At 45.6% G+C, this 20,626-nt stretch overlaps 1 protein-coding gene across 1 annotated transcript in view; it reads left to right on the forward strand.

Moving 5' to 3' along the window:
* Nucleotides 1–723: 723 nt before the first annotated feature.
* The window catches only part of LOC126259320 (UDP-glycosyltransferase UGT5-like), a 156,904-nt gene continuing 137,001 nt past the window's right edge, over nucleotides 724–20,626 (forward strand). The window contains exon 1 of the mRNA XM_049955999.1: nucleotides 724–855. The gene's annotated coding sequence lies outside the window, so the exon portion shown is untranslated. The remainder of the gene's footprint in view (nucleotides 856–20,626) is intronic.

Consider the following 20,626-nt stretch of genomic DNA (forward strand, 5'->3'; position numbering starts at 1 on the left):
ACCACCCTGGTATTTGTCTTAATCGACTGAGAGAATCCACAGAAAACCGGTTCCCATGGTATCATTCACAGCCACAAACAGTTGCAATCATCTAATTTTGGGAAAATCGACTAAATTGGAGTGTAGCCCCTTTTCCTGTAGATAGCGTTTGCTAATTTGTTTCTCTGGAAGCTGTAATGATGAGAGCAATGTATTTTTAACATTTTAAATTTTCATTTCCTTCAAAAACCTTTTATTCTAGCAGGCCTATCTATTTTTTTCTGTAACAAACTCGGAATTTATATCTACGTTATAACGCTCGGTTTCTGTGATAAATTGTGATCACGAAGCTGTCAGTTCAACATGCGTGTCGACAACAAAGTACTCGCGGTAGTAAATTACCTCACCACGCTTTGTATTCACACAGTTTAGAGATAGCTGTTATCGTTAACAGTACCCACAATGTACGACAGCTTTAAGCGCTCAAGTGTCCAGAAAAAATTCCGAGTCTTCACTGACTTCACAAGCATTGAAACATTAAATTTATCTTAAGATTAATAGCTCTGAGGGGCGAAAGGAAAATGTGTCGTTGAGATTAGCCCAGTCAATTCAATCACGCATGCCTGTATTACCACATCTATACTCTGCACTTCTGCAGTCTGCAGACCTAGGTCAGAGATTCTACATGCAACGGCATGAGGAGCGTGGAATGAATGCTCCAGAGGTTGTATCTTCTCCGATTAACCGCTGCCTGCTTTGACAGCGCAACGTCAGTACTCAGCGGGAGGCGCGGACAGCGAGGCTGTGGATGTATGTGCATTGTATAGAATTGGATTTGTATAGTTTCCCGAACCAACACGGAACGAAGCTTGAAAGGTAGGCGTTACATTTGATAACCAAGTAATTTTATAAAAACAATGTCGTAATGAACAGTTTATTGTGACGTAAGAAACATTCAGGCGGCCGGCAGTGTGTTTCCGTGTTACAGTACTCGGAGCTGTGTGATAAAATCTACAGCGATGTTAAATTTACATTTGTAAAAATGTTGTACGGTATATTTCTTTCCATTTATGCGTTTCATATACTTGAAACTATCACGTCGCTTCATTAATGGTAGGATTAAAATAGTTTAAGTTGTATGAACGAACGAGTAACAGCTCCAGTGAGATACATAGGGCCTATACGTATTTAGCAAAAGTGATAAGACTGGTGGAATTTGTAACTTCAGTTGGTTGTAAAATGGTGTCACTGTAAGGAGCATGGACTCGCGCAGTGTCAAAAGATCCTCTCTTAGAAAACGGCTAAGAAACGTCTCACAAAAATGAAGAGATGAGAGTGACGTGCTCTCCCTGTAAATTAAAGTAAAACGAGAGATTTAAGTACAAAGTCTGCAGGTTTTTAATTGGTAAAGGCAATGCAGAGCAACAGCGAAAGGGCAATTGGGTGACAAACAGGTGGCAGAGTTTCCAAGTTTAGCGGCAATGTGAGGAAGAAGTAATAGGACTAGATGTAAAGAAGCTATGTTATCTGTGCAGATTACGAACAATGGACGGAATCCTATATGCAGTTGTATAAAACTTCATTTTTTTCTGTTCTGTTGGCGAAGAGGAGGGATTGTAGTATTCTTTCATTATTTAGTAATTGGTAGTTCAGTTAGAGAAATATGGTTTTCTGCGTTGTTGACAGAGTGAAGGATTGTTGGAGGCTTAGTTCTAGCCCTGGATTTTTTCCTTGTGGTTTACAGAACTTCAGTTCTTGTCGTTAATTTTCTCCTAAGACATGCAATATTCTATGCGATGTAGTTGTCTTACTATTACGAAGACCCCGTGGCAACTGACAAGGAATAAGCAGGTAACAAATCAGATGCAAAGAAGTAACTTTTCATTACAATGATAAAAGAAAACTACCGTAATCGAATGTACAGATCACACTGTCACTGAACAATAAACAGCGTCTATCTGAAAAGCTTTTCTTTCCAACTTATGTTGGAATTCGTTGATAAATCTCTTCCCACGAAAGTAAGTAGTTTCAGTAATGTGGTCATGGGTTTTGTTTCCCAAAATCTCGTTAAAAGGAATGCCAGGTGAAGGATATGGACAGTTTTCTTCGCCGCCCAGCGCCTGTGCTCCGTCACTAACTATCTCGTCGATGAGACGTGGAAACTTGGTCTTTATTATTGTTGAGCGGGGTAGGGAATCTTTGCAGATTGGTGACCTTTTGCAACTAACGCCTGTACATCGCCACAGTTTCGCTAATAAGTATATGTAGTACTTAAATGGTGTACAGCGGCACTTAAAATTGTATTTTCGCCGTCTTGTTGTACAGGCTCTAAAGAGCAGAGTTTCGATGTCGTTGGCAGAGATAGAAAAAGATAGGACTATGGTAAGTTGTAATTGGAATATTATTTGTAAGTTGCATTAGACTTGTTCTATCAATATTCGGTACGCTTTTAGTGGTGGCGTGTAATTAAAACCTGGAAACCTATCGCTGATGTGAATCCTGCCGTCATAACTTGTTAAAAAAAAAAAAAAAAAAGCATAAAATGAAGACATCTAAATTTATATTCTATAAATGGTTAGTAGCGGAGGATATTTCGGTACCGCTATCGGCTCTTCGTTATCATGGTCCATTCGCGATTGGCGCGCGGGAAGAACGACCGTCAGTAAATATCCACATGAGCGAGAATTGACTTTTAACATCTTCGTCATTTTCTGAGAGGTTGTGTAAGAAACTGTTTCTTGTGCTTTGAAACGCACGTTCTCAAAATTTTAACGGTAAGTCTCTGCGACGCAATGCACCTTTGATGGACGACACACTATATACAGGGCTATTTGTTTTTATTTTTGACGCAGGAGTACCGGGGCTACAGGCCCACCTCCCGCGGTCGAACTGAAGACACGCAATAATAAAATACGTAATACTATATGCTGTGGGATTTAGGACGTGTTCAGTTTTGTTAAAAAGTTCTGTACTTACGTGTAATTTATTTCAAAGTAGTTCAAGTGGCTCTGAGGTCATCAGTCCCCTAGACTTAGAACTACTTAAACCTAACTAACCTAAGAACATCACACGCATCCATGCCCGAGGCAGGATTTGAACCTGTTTTCTTAGAAATGCCAGCCATTCATCTTCATGAAGACTGTAGGACACTTGATTTTTAAAACACCTTTGTTGTAAGGCCTGTCACTAGTTAGGAGAGCATCACTGTGACGTTCCTGTGTTCACTGATATAATTTGTGACGAGGCGCATGTCCTTCTTTGGATCCTCTCTACAAAGGTTAATTTAATACTACTATCTACATCACTGCTCTTCAATTCACATCCAGATGCATAGCAGAGGGTGCACTGGACCACTCTTTATCGATCGCCCCACTTTAATAGCACATGGGAAAAATGAAAGCCTAAATATTTCCGTGTAAGTTCTGCTTCCTCTTATTTTATTACGATCGTCATTACTCCCTATGTAGCTCTGAGTCAACAAAATAGTTTCGCATTGGGAGGAAGAGTTGGTGATAGAAATTTTGTGGAAAGAGATCGTCGCAACGAAAACGCCTTTGTTTTAATAATTGTCATCCCGGCTCCCGTATCATATTCGTGGCACTGTTCTTTCGCGATAATACAAAACAAGCTGTCCTTCTTTTAACTTTTTCGGTGTGCACCGTCAATTCTATATGGCAAAAGATATACCGCGTAGCTATACTCCAGAAGAGAGCGGAAAGCCTAATTTAGGCATTCTCTGTAGAAGACTTGTTGCATCTCGTACGTGTGCTGCCAGTAAAACGCAGTCTTTGGTTCATTTTCCCCACAACACATCGTAAGTGATGTTTCCAATTTAAGCTGTTCGTAACTGCAATTGTAACTGACTCGACAACGTTTAAATTTAAACTTAACGGATTTTTTATTCTCATGTGGAGGACGTCACACTTTTTATTGTTCTTCGGAGGGTCCGGAGAAAATGATTACGACATTTGAAAGGTAAGTTCCTTTGAAACGCGGTTTGGCAGAGAGGGAAGAAGTTGATTCGATGTATGTCGAAGACGAGGCCACTTGTTTGCAGGAGGGTTTGAACCGTGGACTGCGAACACACAGCGCGCGGTAAATTGCCCGAACTTTGGACATGTCTGTGAACATGGCGCATAAAATTTGGAAATACGGAAGCGTCCGATCCCACCCGTCGGCTTTGACCCATGACGTCACAAATATGGCGGAAACGACCATAAACGACAATTCCAATATGGCGGATATAAAATCGTTGCATACGTACCATAAAGACGAAAATACATCGAAAAACAACACACACACACAGGTTTCACAAAAAGCCTAATGACTCTAACGGGACAAGCGTGGGAAATTGGGGGTTTTTGGGTGGGGAGAAACTAAATATAAACAAATTTAGCCACCCACCGCCATACAAAACCACGCAAAACGACAAAAAAAATCGACATCACAAAACTCACCAAATACCACAAAACACATTATTATCCGGAATCTGACACTTCCATTTACCTATATACATCTACAGTAGCTCCCGATCCCATAAATTGGGATCGAACACTTCCCTTGACCTAAATAGCTCAACAGCAACTCCCGATCCCATCTCCCAATACAAAAATCAAAATACACCGCAAAACATTGCGAACAAACACTTCCTTTGACCTTCATATATCTACAGCAGCTGCCGATCCCATAAATTGGGATCGAACACTTCCCTTGACCTATATAGTTCAACAGCAGCTCCCGATCCCATAACTTAGGATCGACCACTACCCTTGACCTATGTAACTCAAAAACATCTCCCAATACCAATACCAACCTTCAGTCACAAATTTCAATGAAACACTTCCCTCTACCCCAATACACAACACATACGCCAAAAAAAAAAAAAAAAAAAAGAACTTACCACAAGAAAGTTCCAGCCCCACAAACTAGATTGGCCACCACAATATATATCTCTCTCTCTCTCTCTCTCTCTCACTCACACACACACACACACACACATACACACACATACACACACATACACACACACATACACACGCGCGCGCGCGCGCGCGCAAACCAACGAAAAAATACTGAACCAAAAGAAAAACCCAACCCACCCACACCTCAACCCCCTCCCCCCAACCCCAAAATAAAAAACATCTCAATCACACACTACAACTCAACAAAAACTTCAACAAAATAGATCCTCCACAACAAACAAAAAACACACTCCCCCTCCCCCCCCCACCTTAACAAACACTATACAACAAAATAAACCACCCACCCCACCCTGAACCACAGCCACCCACCCACCCACCTACCCAGCCCACCCTAACTAACCACTTTCGGCCTATACATTTTACCCACAGCCCTTAAGAAAACCCGAACAATACAATAGCCCTCTGGGACACTCTTCCGCCAACAGTACTCATCTAAATGAGACTGAAGGTTGGAAGAGCGCCTCTTCCCCCTACCAAGAACTGACTTAACCGCCCCCCCCCCCCCCCCACATCCCCTCTATTGTATTAGTACAAGCCCCTGTCTCATAATTCTTAAACTCTAAACTACGGTTCACTACTAAATGATTAAATCCCCTCTCACCCAACCCCCTATAAGAAGAAAAAGCATCAGAAACTATTGTGGACCACGGCTCTATATATTCCTCAATTAACCCCACTAATTCAGCCTTCGACCTCCCTTCCACAACCCTAAAAACACATTCGGAACCCCCACCCCCCCCCCCGGAACAACAGCCCCCCCCCCCCCCACACCCAAAGACCAGCCACAGACTTCCCCCTCCCATACTTCCTTTTCCCAAACTGTGACTCGACCACCTCCACAACCACCCCATTACCCCCCCCCCCAACTTAACCCTGTACTTAATAAATTCCGAACACACTTCATGACAAAAGGAATACCAATCTAAATCAGCTCTAAAGCTGTGTCCCCCATCATAGCCCTCAACCAAGAACTATTAATCTGGTCTTTCATATCCATTCCTGAACAAAAAACCACAACCGAATACACTTAATAACAAACCCACCCGACGTACAGCAATCATCGTTACATTAACCATCACACAAAACCGTTAACTCACTGATACAAATTCCGCTTCAAAAAGACGCACGCAGCACTCACCACTGAGCAACAGCAAACTGAGCCCAACACACCAAACAAACGAAAACCATGAACATACCACCAGAGGGCACAACAAACAACAACACGACATCTACAAACACGCCACCTACAAACCAAACTCCGCGCCGTAATGACGTCACACACCACACACACCCTTACGTCACGGGTCAAAGCCGACGCGTGAGATCGGACGTTTCTGTTGACCCTAAAATTGTATGTACTAAACATACTGCGTTGCTACCCACGCAAGATTACATGTGTTCAGGAGGTGCTTCAAGGTGACCTGCCAGTAAGACTCGTTTGCTCTAGAATTTTTGCTCGCTTGGAAGTGGTCAATGAATGGCCATGAAACATTCTGTGGACAGATGAGACCATCTCCATCTCAAAGGACATGTCTACACAGAATTGCAGAATATGGGCAACGGAAAATCAGCTCGCATTTTAACCGGCATCGCTACTTTCTGCGAAGATAACTTTGTGGTGCGGGTGGACGACATCTTTTATCGTAATTTTATAGAGGAGATTGATCCTGCAAGTCCTGTTACTTGCACCGTCACTGGTAAAGGCTGTGGGTCTTCTTCGCCCCGACGTCGTTCCAATCGTTGAGCTGCGTGGAAGTGTGGACAGGATCATTTTGAAGCAAGGTAGCTTTCCTTCGCACATTGCACAGCCAGTGTAGCAGCTGCTGTAGAGGCATTGTGGAAACACTAGAATTACCTGCCGTCATTTCCCTTCAGCCTGGCCGTCCGGATCACCTGATCTTCATCCGTGCGACTTCTGGCTGTCGCGTTATCTTAAAGATCCTGTCTTCAGTGCTCCGATTACAAACGTAGCCGAATTGAAGGCTAATGTTACACAAAACGTCCTGAACGTGACCCCTGATACACTCAGATCAGTTGTGGAACATGCTGTTTATCGATTTCCCCTTGAGGCAGAAAACGGTGGATAGCATATTGAAAATGTCTTACAGCAGTTCCACGACAATTACGTACCGATTTCCTTGGTTTTCTTCATCGTTTGCTGCTAGTGGAAAACATCTTTTGTCTCGCTCCCTTCTTAACTGTTGCCTCACTCTCGTGCTCCTAGACGCTTCTACTCAAGTTATAGGTAAACTTTTGCCCCCAGTATATTAACCCTTCTAATTTCAAAATGTGAAAGGGAATATTCTGGTCAAGATTGTCAAAAGCTTTTTTCTAAATCTACAAATGTTACAAAGATAGATTCTTTCTTTCTTCAGTCTTTTAAATAAAATCGTTAGATGCAGCTTTTAATGAGTAAAAAGACGCTGCACAAAAAAATTCCACTCCTAAATATGTATTGTAAAATCGACATTGGGTTTCGTGATTTGCCTTTTTCCGCCTTAGCATTTGACTGTGTCCACATCACTTGCTGGTGCATAGAGAAGCTTTTCGAACTTAGCTGATTAACCTTTTCCTGTCCAAACTGTGGAAAACTGTACGGATTTAATATTTGGAGAGAATATACTAAAAGAAACTAAGAAAAGATTAGAGTATTGTTTTAGATACTCATTTCAGTTTATGAACAAAACAAGTGAGGACTTACCAGCCTCGTCAGAATATATTATACCTGATACGGTTATTTACTTTTCACATTAGTAGTATCAGTTTATATTAACCGAAACAAAACGAAAGAAGATTATAAACATCAAAACACAATTTGCTTTCAAATAGAAGGCCCCGTAAACTCGTTACGTAATGAACAACGCAGCAGTAAAACAGTCTATCGTTTTCTGTCCGCTGTGAGCAGAAATATTGAACCGTCAGCGCCAAAGGGTTTCCTGTACTACAGCAAAGGTACGCAGACGTTCCGACAGGAAGAGAGCAGGCATAAACTCCACTCCATGCTGTTTGAGTCTCGTATTAGATGGGACTTTTCTCATCTGGCAGGAAAGTGTTTAGAATTATCTCACTCTCGATGAGAAAATAGTGTTGGAAATATCAACAGTTTCTGTTTTGAATTGACTGTGAAAGAGCACACTAAACTCGATAAGCTTAAATTACTGCTAGTTAGAACGGAGCTTTCAATAGAATACGGAAATACCATGTAGATATAAGTGTTGTAACGTGTTAAATGATCTGATTCTAGCTTCTCACTTCTGCTTCCTTTAATTCATTTCTAGAAGTCTGTTCAGATCGTATAATGGATTATTAGCTCCTGTGCGGTCCAGCCACATTGTGACCACCGTCCATGTTCGTCGTCAACACACAATAACCACTCACAGACGATAGGCGACAGCACTAGCGATGGAGGCCAGAGGGTATATACAGCGTATTGAGGGACCCAGAATACAGTGAAGTCGTTACCGTAGATTTATCTGAGACCAAAAGGCATTATCATTGGGTTTAGGGCCAACGGAGGAAGCATTCCCAAAACGGCTAAGTCTGGAGGCTGTCCGCGTGCCGCCGTGGTTAAAGTACACTACTGGGCATTAAAATTGCTACACCACGAAGATGACGTGCTACAGAAACGAAATTGAACCGACAGGTAGAAGATGCTGTGATACGCAAATAACCTTTTCAGAGAATTCACACAATGTTGGCGCCGGTGCCGACACATTACAACGTGCTGACATGAGGAAAATTTCCAGCCGATTTCTCATACACAAACAACAGTTGACCGGGGTTGCCTGGTGAAACGTGGTTGTGATGCCTCGTGTAAGGAGGAGAAATGCGTACCGTCAGGTTTCCGACTTTGATAAAGGTCGGATTGTAGCCTATCGCGATTGCGGTTTATAGTATTGCGACATTGCTGCTCGCATTGGTCGAGATCCAATGACTATTAGCAGAATATGGAATTGGTGAGTTCTGGAGGGTAATACGGAACGCCGTGATGGATCAACGGCCTCGTATCACTAGCAGTCGAGATGACAGGCATCTTATCCGCATGGCCGTAAAGGATCGTGCAGCCACGTCCCGATCCCTGAGTCAACAGATGGGGACGTTTGCAAGACAACAACCATCTGCACGAACAGTTCGACGACGTTTGCAGCAGCATGGACTATCAGCTCGGAGTCCCCCCCCCCCCCCCCCCAGGGGGTCCACAACTCTTTTGTGGATACGTGCGTAGCGAGCATGGGACCCCGAGCTAATGTGGCCCTCCTTCCTTTCCAGGCTGCATACCTTCCTTTTCCGCATCCTTCCCCTTCCCCCATCTTCGGCCCCCTCCCCTCACCACTGGCTCTTTCTTTCCCTTTCTCCCCCTCTGGGAGTATGGTTTGTGCCTACGTCCGGAGATGGACGCTAGTAAATGTAACGCATTCTTCGCCTTCTCTGCTTATATGTCTTCATCCTTCCTTTGTCCTTCTCTTTTCCTTACCTTTTCTCTTTATCCTTTTCTCCGCTGCGGCGTTTGAGACCTCTCTTCTCTCATTTTCCTTTCTTTGTTTTTCCCTTTCTCTTTCTTCCTCCCTGAGCGTGTCTGAAGGCCGACCCACGCATTTTTGTGCGTAGCCGGTGATAGGGTAACGCGTAATTCCCCGTCCCCGGTAGACAGGTAGGACACGTACGTACCCCCTGGTAACGGCCAGGCCCAGGGAGGGGTGATTACTCGAGCTGATAACTTCCGAAAGTGCCGATTGGTCCCTCCGTCAGTTTGTCGGGAGGTGTGACCTGAGGTGTGAACAATCACCTAAGGCGGGAGTGCCCTCAGAGAAGGCCCCCACAAGGGAGGAGCGCGCCATCGGAGACGCCGGTAATCATGGGGATACTTTCGCAATGGTTTCCTCTTCTTCTACTATGTCTGCTCACAAGCGTAAGTTCACTGAGTCTCAGCCACAGACAGTTCTTCCATCATTGCCGCAGTTCCTTGTTGTTTCTCGGTCCGACGAAGGTCACGACTTCTCCACGGTCAACCCTTTCATTATTTAGAAAGGTGTCGATGCAATTGCAGGTCCTGTAAAGTCTTGTTCCAGATTACGAAATGGCAGCTTGTTATTAGAAACAGTCAGTGCCCTCCAGGCACAAAAATTGCTGCGTATTTCTCTGCTCCACACCTTCCCTGTCCGGGTTGAAGTGCACCGCACTTTAAATTCCTCGCGTGGAGTCGTTTATACACGCTCCCTTGATGGATTGTCTGACAAGGAAATTCAGCACTACCTGTCTGACCAGGGCGTAACGGCTGTTCATAGTTATGAAAAGGGTTGACTCGAACATCATTCCCACCCACACTGTCTTCTTGACATTTGACAAAGTTCATCTCCCATCGAAAATCAAAGCAGGCTATGAGATAATTTCCGTTCGCCCTTACGTCCCAAACCCTACGCGTTGCTATCGGTGTCAGCGGTTCAATCGCACCAGCCAGTCCTGTTCCAATGCGGCCAAATGTGTTGTGTGGCAAGGATGCCCATGAGGGTGCTTGTCCACCTCCATCCCCTCGCTGCATCAACTGTATGGGTGACCACGCTGCTTCCTCTCGAGATTGCCCCGTTTTTAAAGATGAAAAGCTCATCCAGTAAATAAGAGTGAAGGAAAAGGTGTCGACCTTTGCTGCTCGAAAATTATTCGCCAGTCGACAGTCCACCGTGCCTCAGACAGGAAAATACAGCACTGTCCTTGCTTCTCCTCGGCCAAGAAAGGAGGCGGCCACGCAGACTTGCGACCTCACCTTTAGTGCCTCGGTCGTCAGATCGGCCAGCGCAAAGATCGCCCGTTCAACCTCACCACTTTCACCTGCCCACTCTATGGCTCACCCTTCATCGGGTTCTGCTAAATCTCGAGCCCAAAAGTCAGACACCAAGACTTCGAAAAAAGAGCATACTCGTGAAGATTTTTTGCGTACCCCAACTTCACAACCATGGGTTCCTCCTTCATCTAAACATCATATTTCCACGAAGGCTACTAAGAAACCCAGTTCATCTCCGCCAAGGCGTGTCCCATCTACAGCACCACCTGGCGGAAATCGCCCTCGGCCGTCTTCTGTGTCGCCGAGGCGTACTGCTGGCGGCCGATCAACCGGCCGATCGCTGGTGGCAGGAGCTGCTCCTGAACAACCTATGGATCAGGATCTTCTGCCTTCGGCTGAATGCCATTCCATGCTGTCGGTCGCAAGCTCTGAGCAGTCGTGGAGTTGACAGCACCCTTGGTCACATTCCTCCATTTTCTGTTCATCCTATGTCCATTATCCACTGGAATATCCGCGGCATTCGAGCCAATCGGGATGAATTGTCGCTCCTCTTACGATCCTACTCGCCGGTCATCTTCTGTCTTCAGGAAACATAGCTGCGTCCCCATGACCGCTTTGTTCTCCCTCATTTTCAGTCCATATGATTTGATCTCCCCTGTGTTGAAGGCACTCTAGCCCATGGAGGACTCATGATTCTTCTCCATGATACTCTCCATTATCACCTAATCCACTTAAACACTACCTTCCAAGCTGTCGCTGCCCGTCTTTCCCCTTCTGGATATACCTTTTCTCTTTGTACTGTATACATTCCATCATCCACACCAATGGCACGAGCTGATCTCCATCTTCTTGGTCGACTTCCACCCCCCTATTTGCTGGTTGGGGACTTCAGTGCCCACCACCCGCTTTGGGGATCACCACATCCTTGTCCACGTTGCTCACTATTACTAGACGTCTTCCACCAAGCGGATCTAGTTTGCCTCAACACTGGGGTCCCTACATTTTTGTCCGCTTCCACGACAAGTTTCTCTCATTTGGACCTTTCGGTCGTTACTGTTCCGCTAGCTCGGCGCTTCGAATGGTTCGCCCTTGATGATACACACTCGAGTGACGACTTTCCATGTGTCCTTACACTGCAGCCTCCACTGCCGTATATGCGCCCGCGACGCTTGAAGTTTGCCCAAGCCGATTGGACACTTTTTTCGTCTCTAGCGACATTCGATGACAGTCACTTTCCCAGCGTCGACGATGAGGTCACACATATTACCGACATTATTCTTACAGCCGCGGAACGTTCAATACCTCGCACCTCCGAATTGCCCAGGCGCCCCCCAGTTCCCTGGTGGAACGAGGCGTGCCGTGACGCAATACGTGAGCGGCGACGTGCTCTTCGCGTTTTCCGCCACCATCCTACTTTGGCCAACTGTATCCGCTATAAGCAGTTCCGTGCGCGATGCCGTCGCGTCATCCGCGATAGCAAGAAGGCAAGCTGGAAATTCTTTATTAGCTCATTTAACGCCTTCACTCCCTCCTTGGAAGTTTGGTTTCGGCTTCGACGGTTATCAGGCGCGCCTAGTTTCTCCCCGGTCTCTGGGCTCACTGTCGCGCATGATACATTAGTGGACCCCGTTGCAATTTCTAACTCATTGGGTCAGCACTTTGCTGAGATTTCGAGCTCTTCAAATTACCCGCCAGCGTTTCTCCCGAAGAAACGTGCAGCGGAAGTGCGACCTCTTGCTTTCTCCTCTCAAAATCGCGAAAGCTACAATACTGTTTTCTCCATGCGGGAACTCCAACATGCACTCTCTTCCTCCCGCTCCTCCGCCCCAGGACCGGATGGTATCCACATCCAAATGTCTGCATTTATCAACCCATAGTCAGCGTTACCTCCTTCGCCTTTATAATCGAATTTGGACCGACAGTACTTTTCCCAGACGATGGCGGGACGCCATCGTCGTTCCTGTTCCGAAACCTGGAAAGGACAAACATATCCCCTCTAGCTATCACCCCATTTCTCTCACGAGTAGTGTATGTAAAATTTTGGAGCGTATGGTGAATTGCCGTTTAGCTTGGTGGCTGGAGTCCCGCAGTCTTTTAACACCTGCCCAATGCGGATTCCGAAAGCATCGTTCTGCAGTTGACAATTTTCTCCGGAAACGCCAAACAGTAGCAATAATTTTGATCTGGAGAGAGCATACGATACCTTTTGGAGGACAGGCATCCTCCGCACACTGTTCTCTTGGGGCTTTCGAGGTCGGCTGCCCCTTTTCCTTCGCGAATTTATGGCAGAGCGCACATTTAGAGTGCGGGTGAACACAACTCTCTCCCGTACTTTCTCCCAAGTAAACGGGGTACCCCAGGGCTCCGTGCTGAGTGTTGTACTGTTTGCCATTGCCATAAATCCAATTATGGATTGTCTCCTTCCTGATGTCTCGGGCTCTCTCTTTGTGGACGATTTTGCAATCTACTACAGCTCTCAACGGACTAGCCTTCTTGAACGACGTCTTCAAGGATGTTGTAGTGTTGGCAGAAGAGCCAACACCGTGTTGCTAGAGGAGGCCGAAATACACGCGTTTAAGCTCACGCAGACTGGCGTGAGGTCTGGAACAGGACAATGTCTTGAGAATTGCAAATAAAGTACGAAGATCTTGGAATACTTAACTTTAATCCATAATTGGTGTACATCGCTCTTGTTGATTCGTTAATAACAATCCCAATATAAACTGGTAGTGGCGCCTTGCTAGGTCGTAGCAAATGACGTAGCTGAAGGCTATGCTAACTATCGTCTCGGCAAATGAGAGCGTATTTGTCAGTGAACCTTTCCTAGCAAAGTCGGCTGTACAACTGGGGCGAGTGCTAATAAGTCTCTCTAGACCTGCCGTGTGGCGGCGCTCGGTCTGCAATCCTTGACAGTGGCGACACGTGGGTTCGACGTATACTACCGGACGGCGGCCGATTTAAAGGCTACCACCTAGCAAGTGTGGTGTCTGGCGGTGACACCACAGGTTTCTCGATCGCCTCCACCCTTGGAGCATCGAAACAGGCTTCCGTTTTTCTCCCAGTAAGACCGTTTGTGTTAATTTTTGGCGACGTAAGGAGTTTCTTCCACCCTCCTTACATGTAGGACCTGTCAACCTTCCGTTATCGGACGTCGCTTAATTCTTGGGTCTTATGTTTGACAGAAAACTATGCTGGTCTTCCCACGTTTCCTATCTTTCGGCTCGCTGTCTGCGATCCCTCAGCACCCTCCGTGTCCTGGATGGTACCTCCTAGGGAGCGGACCGAGTGGTCCTTCTCCGCCTCTATCGCGCCTTAGTGCGCTCGAAATTGGACTATGGAAGCATGGTTTACTCCTCTGTTCGGCCGTCTATTCTTCGGCGTCTCGACTCTATCCACCACCGTGGATTACGTTTAGTGTCTGGAGCTTTTTACACCAGCCCTGTGGAAAGCCTTCATGCTGAGACTGCTGAACCTCCGCTGTCCCATCGGCGAGCAGTCCTGAGTCGTTATGCTAGCCATCTGTCTTCCATGCCTGCTAATCCAACGCATGACATTTTTTTCGACGCCTCCTTTGATGTAGGGTATGCAGGCCGCCCCTCCTCCCTACCACCACCGGGAGTCCGCTTCCGTCAACTGCTCCATTCTCTTTCCTTCCGCTTTCCTAAAACCTTCATGACAACTTGGGGTATAGCAACGCCTTGGCTCTGTCCCCGGATCTGCCTGCTCCGTGATGTATGTCAATTTCCTAAGGGTGGTACCCCTTCACTTGTTTATCGTCGGGCATTTGCTGCTCTATGTGCACAAATGAAGGAAGCCACATTTATTTACGCTGATGGCTAGAAAACATCGTTAGGTGTAGGGAGTGCCTATATTGTTGGCGACACCCCAAATCAATTTCGGCTTCCCGACCAGTGTTCGGTTTATACTGCGGAGCTTTACGCTGTTCTCCAGGCTGTCCACAACATCCGCCGGCATCAGCGGATACAGTATGTTATCTGCTCAGATTCTCTCAGCTCTCTCCTCAGTCTCAAAACTATTTACCCTGTCCACCCTCTGGTCCACCGGATTCAGGACTGTCTGCGCTTGCTCCACCTGGGGGGCGTCTCGGTGGCGTTCCTCTGGCTCCCGGGACACGTTGGTATCTGTGGAAATGAGGCGGCCGATATAGCGGCTAAGGCTGCAGTCTCTCTTCTTCGGCCAGCTATTCAATCGATTTCCTTCGCCGATCTACGGAGCGTTTTACGTCGTCGTGTCGTTCTTTTATGGCATGCACATCGGTCGACACTTCCCCATAATAAATTGCGAAACGTGAAAGATCTTCCTTGTGCTTGGACCTCCTCCTCCCGAACGCGTCGTCGGGAGGAGGTAATTTTAACTAGACTCCGGATAGGGCACTGTCTTTTTAGCCATCGACATCTTTTAAGCGGCGATCCTCCCCCGCTCTGTCCCCACTGCTCTCAGCTGTGGACGGTAAGACACCTTTTAATTGAGTGCCCCTATTTTACTCCGTTACGCGCCCGTCTACAGCCGTCGCCTGATCTATCGTCAATTTTAGCAGATGACACGCGCTCGGCCGATCGCGTTCTCGAGTTTATTAGTGCCAGTGAAATGACGTCAGTCATTTGAAGCTTTTTTTGGGGACAACCAACCCCTTTCTGTAGTGGATTTTTAAGCCTTCCTTCTGCTTTTAGTTTCTCCAATTTTTTGAGTTTCGTTCCCATTGCTGTTGGTTTCCATTTTCGGTTTTTTACTGTTTCCTAAGTCACGGACCGGGCGCTAATGACCAAAGCAGTTTTGCGCCCTAAAACCAAAACAAAAAAAAAGCTCGGAGTCCACGGGTGCGGTTATCCTTGATGCTGCATCACTGACAGGAGCGCCTGCGATGGTGTACTCAACGACGAACCTGGGTGCACAATGGCAAAAAGTCATTTTTTCGGATGAATCCAGGTTCTGTTTACAGCATCGTAATGGTCGCATCCGTGTTTGGCGACATCGGAGTGAACGCACATTTGAAGTGTGTATTCGTTCATCGCCATTCTGACGTATCACCCGGCGTGATGGAATGGGGTGCCATTGGTTACACGTCTCCGTCACCTCTTGTTCGCATTGACGGCACTTTGAACAGTGGACGTTACATTTCAGATGTGTTACGACCCGTGGCTCTACCGTTCATTCGATCCCTGCGAAACCCTACATTTCAGCAGGATAATGCACGACCGCATGTTGCAGGTCCTGTACGGGCGTTTCTGGATACAGAAAATGTTCGACTGTTGCCCTGGCCAGAACATCCCCCAGATCTCTCACCAACTGAAAACGTCCGGTCAATGGTGGCCGAGCAACTGGCTCGTCACAATACGCCAGTCACTACTCTAGATGAACTGCGGTATCGTGTTGAAGCTGCATGGGCAGCTGTACCTGTACACGCCATCCAAGCTCTGTTTGACTCAATGCCCAGGCGTATCAAGGCCGTTATTACGGCCAGAGGTGGTTGTTCTGGGTAGTGATTTCTCAGGATCTATGCACTCAAATTGCGTGAAAATGTAATAACATGTCAGTTCTATTATTACATATTTATCCAATGAATTTCCGTTTATCATCTGCATTTCTTCTTGGTGTAGCAATTTTAATGGCCAGTAGTGTATATCACGCATGACAATATGGCGCTATTCAAAACCGGTGCCGTGGCAACTGTGGCGGGCTACAGGCCACAGATGACAGGAGGGGAAGACTGCGGAGACGTGTGCGGGAGAACTGACGTGCAACTGTTTAGCAACTGCCCGCTCAGGTGAGCCAAGGGGCTACCAATAGTGTCTCTTAGACGACTGTTCAGTTGCTACATATGAACCTCCGCAGCAGGCGCCTGATTCGTGCACGCATGACTGCTGTTCGTCGGCGCCGAAGGCGAAGGCATCCAGTACCGCAACTGGACCTCCACTGAGTGGCTACAGGGGATCTTTTCAGATGAATCACGTTTTATGGACCATCGGCCAGATGGCCATTGGCTCGTTCGGCTTGAAATGTCTGAAAGCAAACACCCTGCAACAATCGTTCGAAGGGCGAGGTCGGAGGAGGGAGCGTTATAATCCTCGTGATGTTTTCCCTGGGTGATCTCATCATTCCGAAAGGCACACAGGATCTGCGCAAGGATGTACATATGTCCACCCTCACATCCAATTCGTTTCTCCTCATCACTATGGCATCTACCAGTAGGTCAGTGCCAACGTGTCTCACACTTCAAAGAGTACATGCGTGGATTGAAGAGGAATGTACTCCCCTTGCCACCAAACTCCCCACATTAAACCCAATAGAGAATCTGAGAGACCACTTCGATAGTACTTTACGTGTCATGGATGCTCGACAGACAAACCTAGCCCAGCAGGCCATGGCGCTGAAGTTGACATGGCCCCACATCCCTGTTGGTGCCTTCCAGAATCTCAATGACTTTTCCTGCTGCATAAGGTGAGTATTCAGGCTTTTGACAGGTTGTCACATTAATGACTGGGTTGTGATTTTTACTAGTCTTACCAGCGCTGGTAGAGCAATGGATAGTGTTGGCCTCACATTCAGAATCATGGGTTTAAACCTAGATGAATTCTTCACATTCAATATAACACTGCATGCCACACATATATCTGTAGATTTAGAAAAAAAGTTTGAAAGTGTTGGTTAAAAAATACACTTCGAAATCCTGAAGTTATAGGAAAAAAATACAGGGAGTGAAAGGTTGTTTCCAACTTGTACAGAAAGCAGACTACATTTTTAAAAGTTGGGGAACCTAGAAGGGTGGTGGTAACTATATTTACACTGTGCAAATCACTGAAGTGCGTGGAAGAGACGTCCCACTGTAAGACGAAATAGGGTTTCTCCCCTTGTTTGCGTATGGAACACAGGAGATTGACTAAGTAAATACCTCTCCCGCTCTCTAATTACGAATATTCAAATATTATATTCGTGATACCTACGGCAGCAGTACGTAGAGAGTGTAGTGTATTCCTAGATTTCTCACTAAATACTGATTTTTGAAACCTTTGTTCGGGCTTCGTGGGATGATTATTTCTTCAAGCTTACGCCAGTTTAGGGTTTACATCATCTCCCGTTGATCACACCTCTGACCATTCGTCCTGCCCTTCGTTCTTTAGTACGATTTCACCTGTTAGTCCTATTAGATATGGGTACCAGACACTGCGATAATGTTCTAGGATGAGTTACTCGAGTATTTTATAAACTGAGTGCATTTTTCAGTAACCTGTAAATGGACCAAACCCGTCCACCATCTGCTTACCTACAACTGAGCCCATGTGACCAGATCAGTTCATACCGCTACAAAATTCAACCTTGACTGATTGTTTTTGAGTCATTGGTATTGCACTTGTAGGTATGTTTTTGCACTTTTAGAAGTGTTCAGTTTTATATTTCTAAACATTTAAATAAAGCTACCGACCCCTCACAACTATGAAACTTTATCAACGTCTGTCTGAATATTTATGCAGCCTATTGCAGATAGTACTTTCATCTGCAAAAAGCGAGAGGTTATTAGTGTCGTCTAAAAAGACTGACATAAAAAATGAACAGCTAGGGTCTCAATAAACCTCCCTATTGTACACCTCAAGATCATAGTTTCTGCCTGACTTGTCATCCAAGATAACATCTTACGTACTCCTCCCAAGAAATCCTCTATCTGGTCACAAATGTCGTCCCTTATACTTTACGGGAATCAATGCTGGTTGACACGGAGGAAATAACTGTTAGAGGAACGTCATTTCATTTGAGCTCAGAATCTTGTCTGAGATTCTAAAACAGTCACACCCGTTTACAAGAAGGGTAGTAGAAGTGGTCCGCAAAAGGACATTTCAAAATAAATGGTGTGGGATTTTAGTACATCCCATCAGCGACAAAGAAAGCTATATTACAAAGTTAAAGGTTTGAATGGGCACTGATGGCTGGTTACGAGTGTGGTAAAACTGAAACCATGTCTGCTCGTAATTCTGTTCCAGTAATAATTAGAGAAGAAAATGGTCGAAAATAATTGTCACTTGACATAACTACGGAGGGGACCACGCTATGCAAAGTTGGCAAGACATTACACACCTAATCCGCGTGTTAGTGATGGGTGGTGCAGTATCCTCTCGAAGCACTGAAGCAACGTTGGAACACTGGTACAGGCGTACAGTGCCTGTAATCAGAATTCGTCGGCATGACTTCAAAAAGACTGCAACTACTCCAATTCTAAGTCAGGAGCTAGTAGGTGTGAATATTAACGAACCATCAGTTTAATAAGTCATGGTTGCAAAATAATGTCGCAAATTATTTACAGAAGAACGGAAAAACTGGTAGAAGCAGATCTCGGGGAAGATTTGGGTTCTGGAGAAATGTACGAACATTGGCGGCAGTATTCACACTTTGATTTACTTCAGAAGATTGACTGGAGAAAGACAATTTGTGTTTATAGCATCTGTATAAGGGGGTGATCAAAAAGTTCCCGTTTGAGGGCGTTTCTGCAGAGCATAAGCAACGTAGCGCGACTCCGATCCGGATAAAAAATCATCGACATGTAGGCAGGGTATTCGTATGGAATTCGTGTCTTTCTAACATGCATGCGGTAAATGCAGAAACGTGAACTATGGTGACGTTATAACCAAATGCATCCAAACAGGACCAACGTGCTGTTCTTTCCTTGGCTGCCGAAGGACGAATACCGCCAGACGTCCATCGGAGAGTGAATAATGTGTACGCAGTTAACGCGACACGGCCGAGAAAACTGCGACAGTGGGTGCTGCTGCTTCATGGTAACGCACGTTCCCATATTGCATTTGTAGCGCAGAAGTTATCCCAACTCAAGTGGGATACAGTCGAGCACCCGCCCTGTAGTTGATCTCTCCCCATGTGATTATCACACCTTCGGTCCCTTAAAAAGAGGTGTTGAAGGGTCGATGATTCCTGTCTAACGAGGAAATGCAGCTGGCAGTTCCGGACTTCTTCACGGTATTTTACCAAAGTGGTATCTTCACACTGATTAGCACACAGATTCTGGACTGCATGGCCTTTGAACGGAAACTTTGATTTTCCCTTATAAATTTAGAGAAATCTTTTAACCAAATTGATTGAAATATACTCACTGAAATTCTGAAAGTAGGAGGGGCAAAATACAGGGAGAGCAACTTGTTTTCAAGTTATATAGAAAGCACACTGCAGTTACACGGATCGAGGCATGAGAGCCAGTGATTGAGAAGGGAGTGGGACAGGGCTGTAGCCTATCTCCACGATTTTCAGTCTGTTGATTGACCGAGCAGCCAAGTAAATCAAAAGAAAAGAGGAATTTGGAAAAGGAATTAAAATTCTGGGAGAAGAAATACAATTTTCGAGGTCTGGCGCTGACATCGTAATTGTCAGATTACGATGGACTTAAGAGCAGTTGAACGGAATGGCTAGCGTCTTGAAAAGAGGTTGTAAGCGAAACAGTTAATAGGAGTAGAAGCGTTGTTATTTAGCAGAAAAATGACTGCCTGAAGTGGAATTGATAGGAGTATTCGCAATAGCAAGAAAAGCATTTCTGAAAGTTAAATTTGACATCATATCTAAAATTAAGCCCTTTTTGAATGTTATTTGTCTTGAGTGTGGACCTTGTACGGGAGAGACGTCAATGATAAACAGCTGAGACTAAAAGAAAATGGAAGACTTTGAGATGTGCTGCAACAGGATAATGATATATTAAATGGATGTATTGGATACCTAATGTGGAAGTTCTGAATCGAATCGGTGAGGAAAGAAATTTATAAAACAACTTGATTAACGGAATGAATCGGTTAAGGACACATCCTGAGACAATGAGAAATGTAGGAAATTGTGGAGGACAGGCACTGAGATCAAGGCTTCACTACAAACGGTT

Source organism: Schistocerca nitens, chromosome 5, assembly GCF_023898315.1.
Source record: "Schistocerca nitens isolate TAMUIC-IGC-003100 chromosome 5, iqSchNite1.1, whole genome shotgun sequence".
In the NCBI taxonomy this organism is placed as follows: Eukaryota; Metazoa; Arthropoda; class Insecta; order Orthoptera; family Acrididae; genus Schistocerca; species Schistocerca nitens.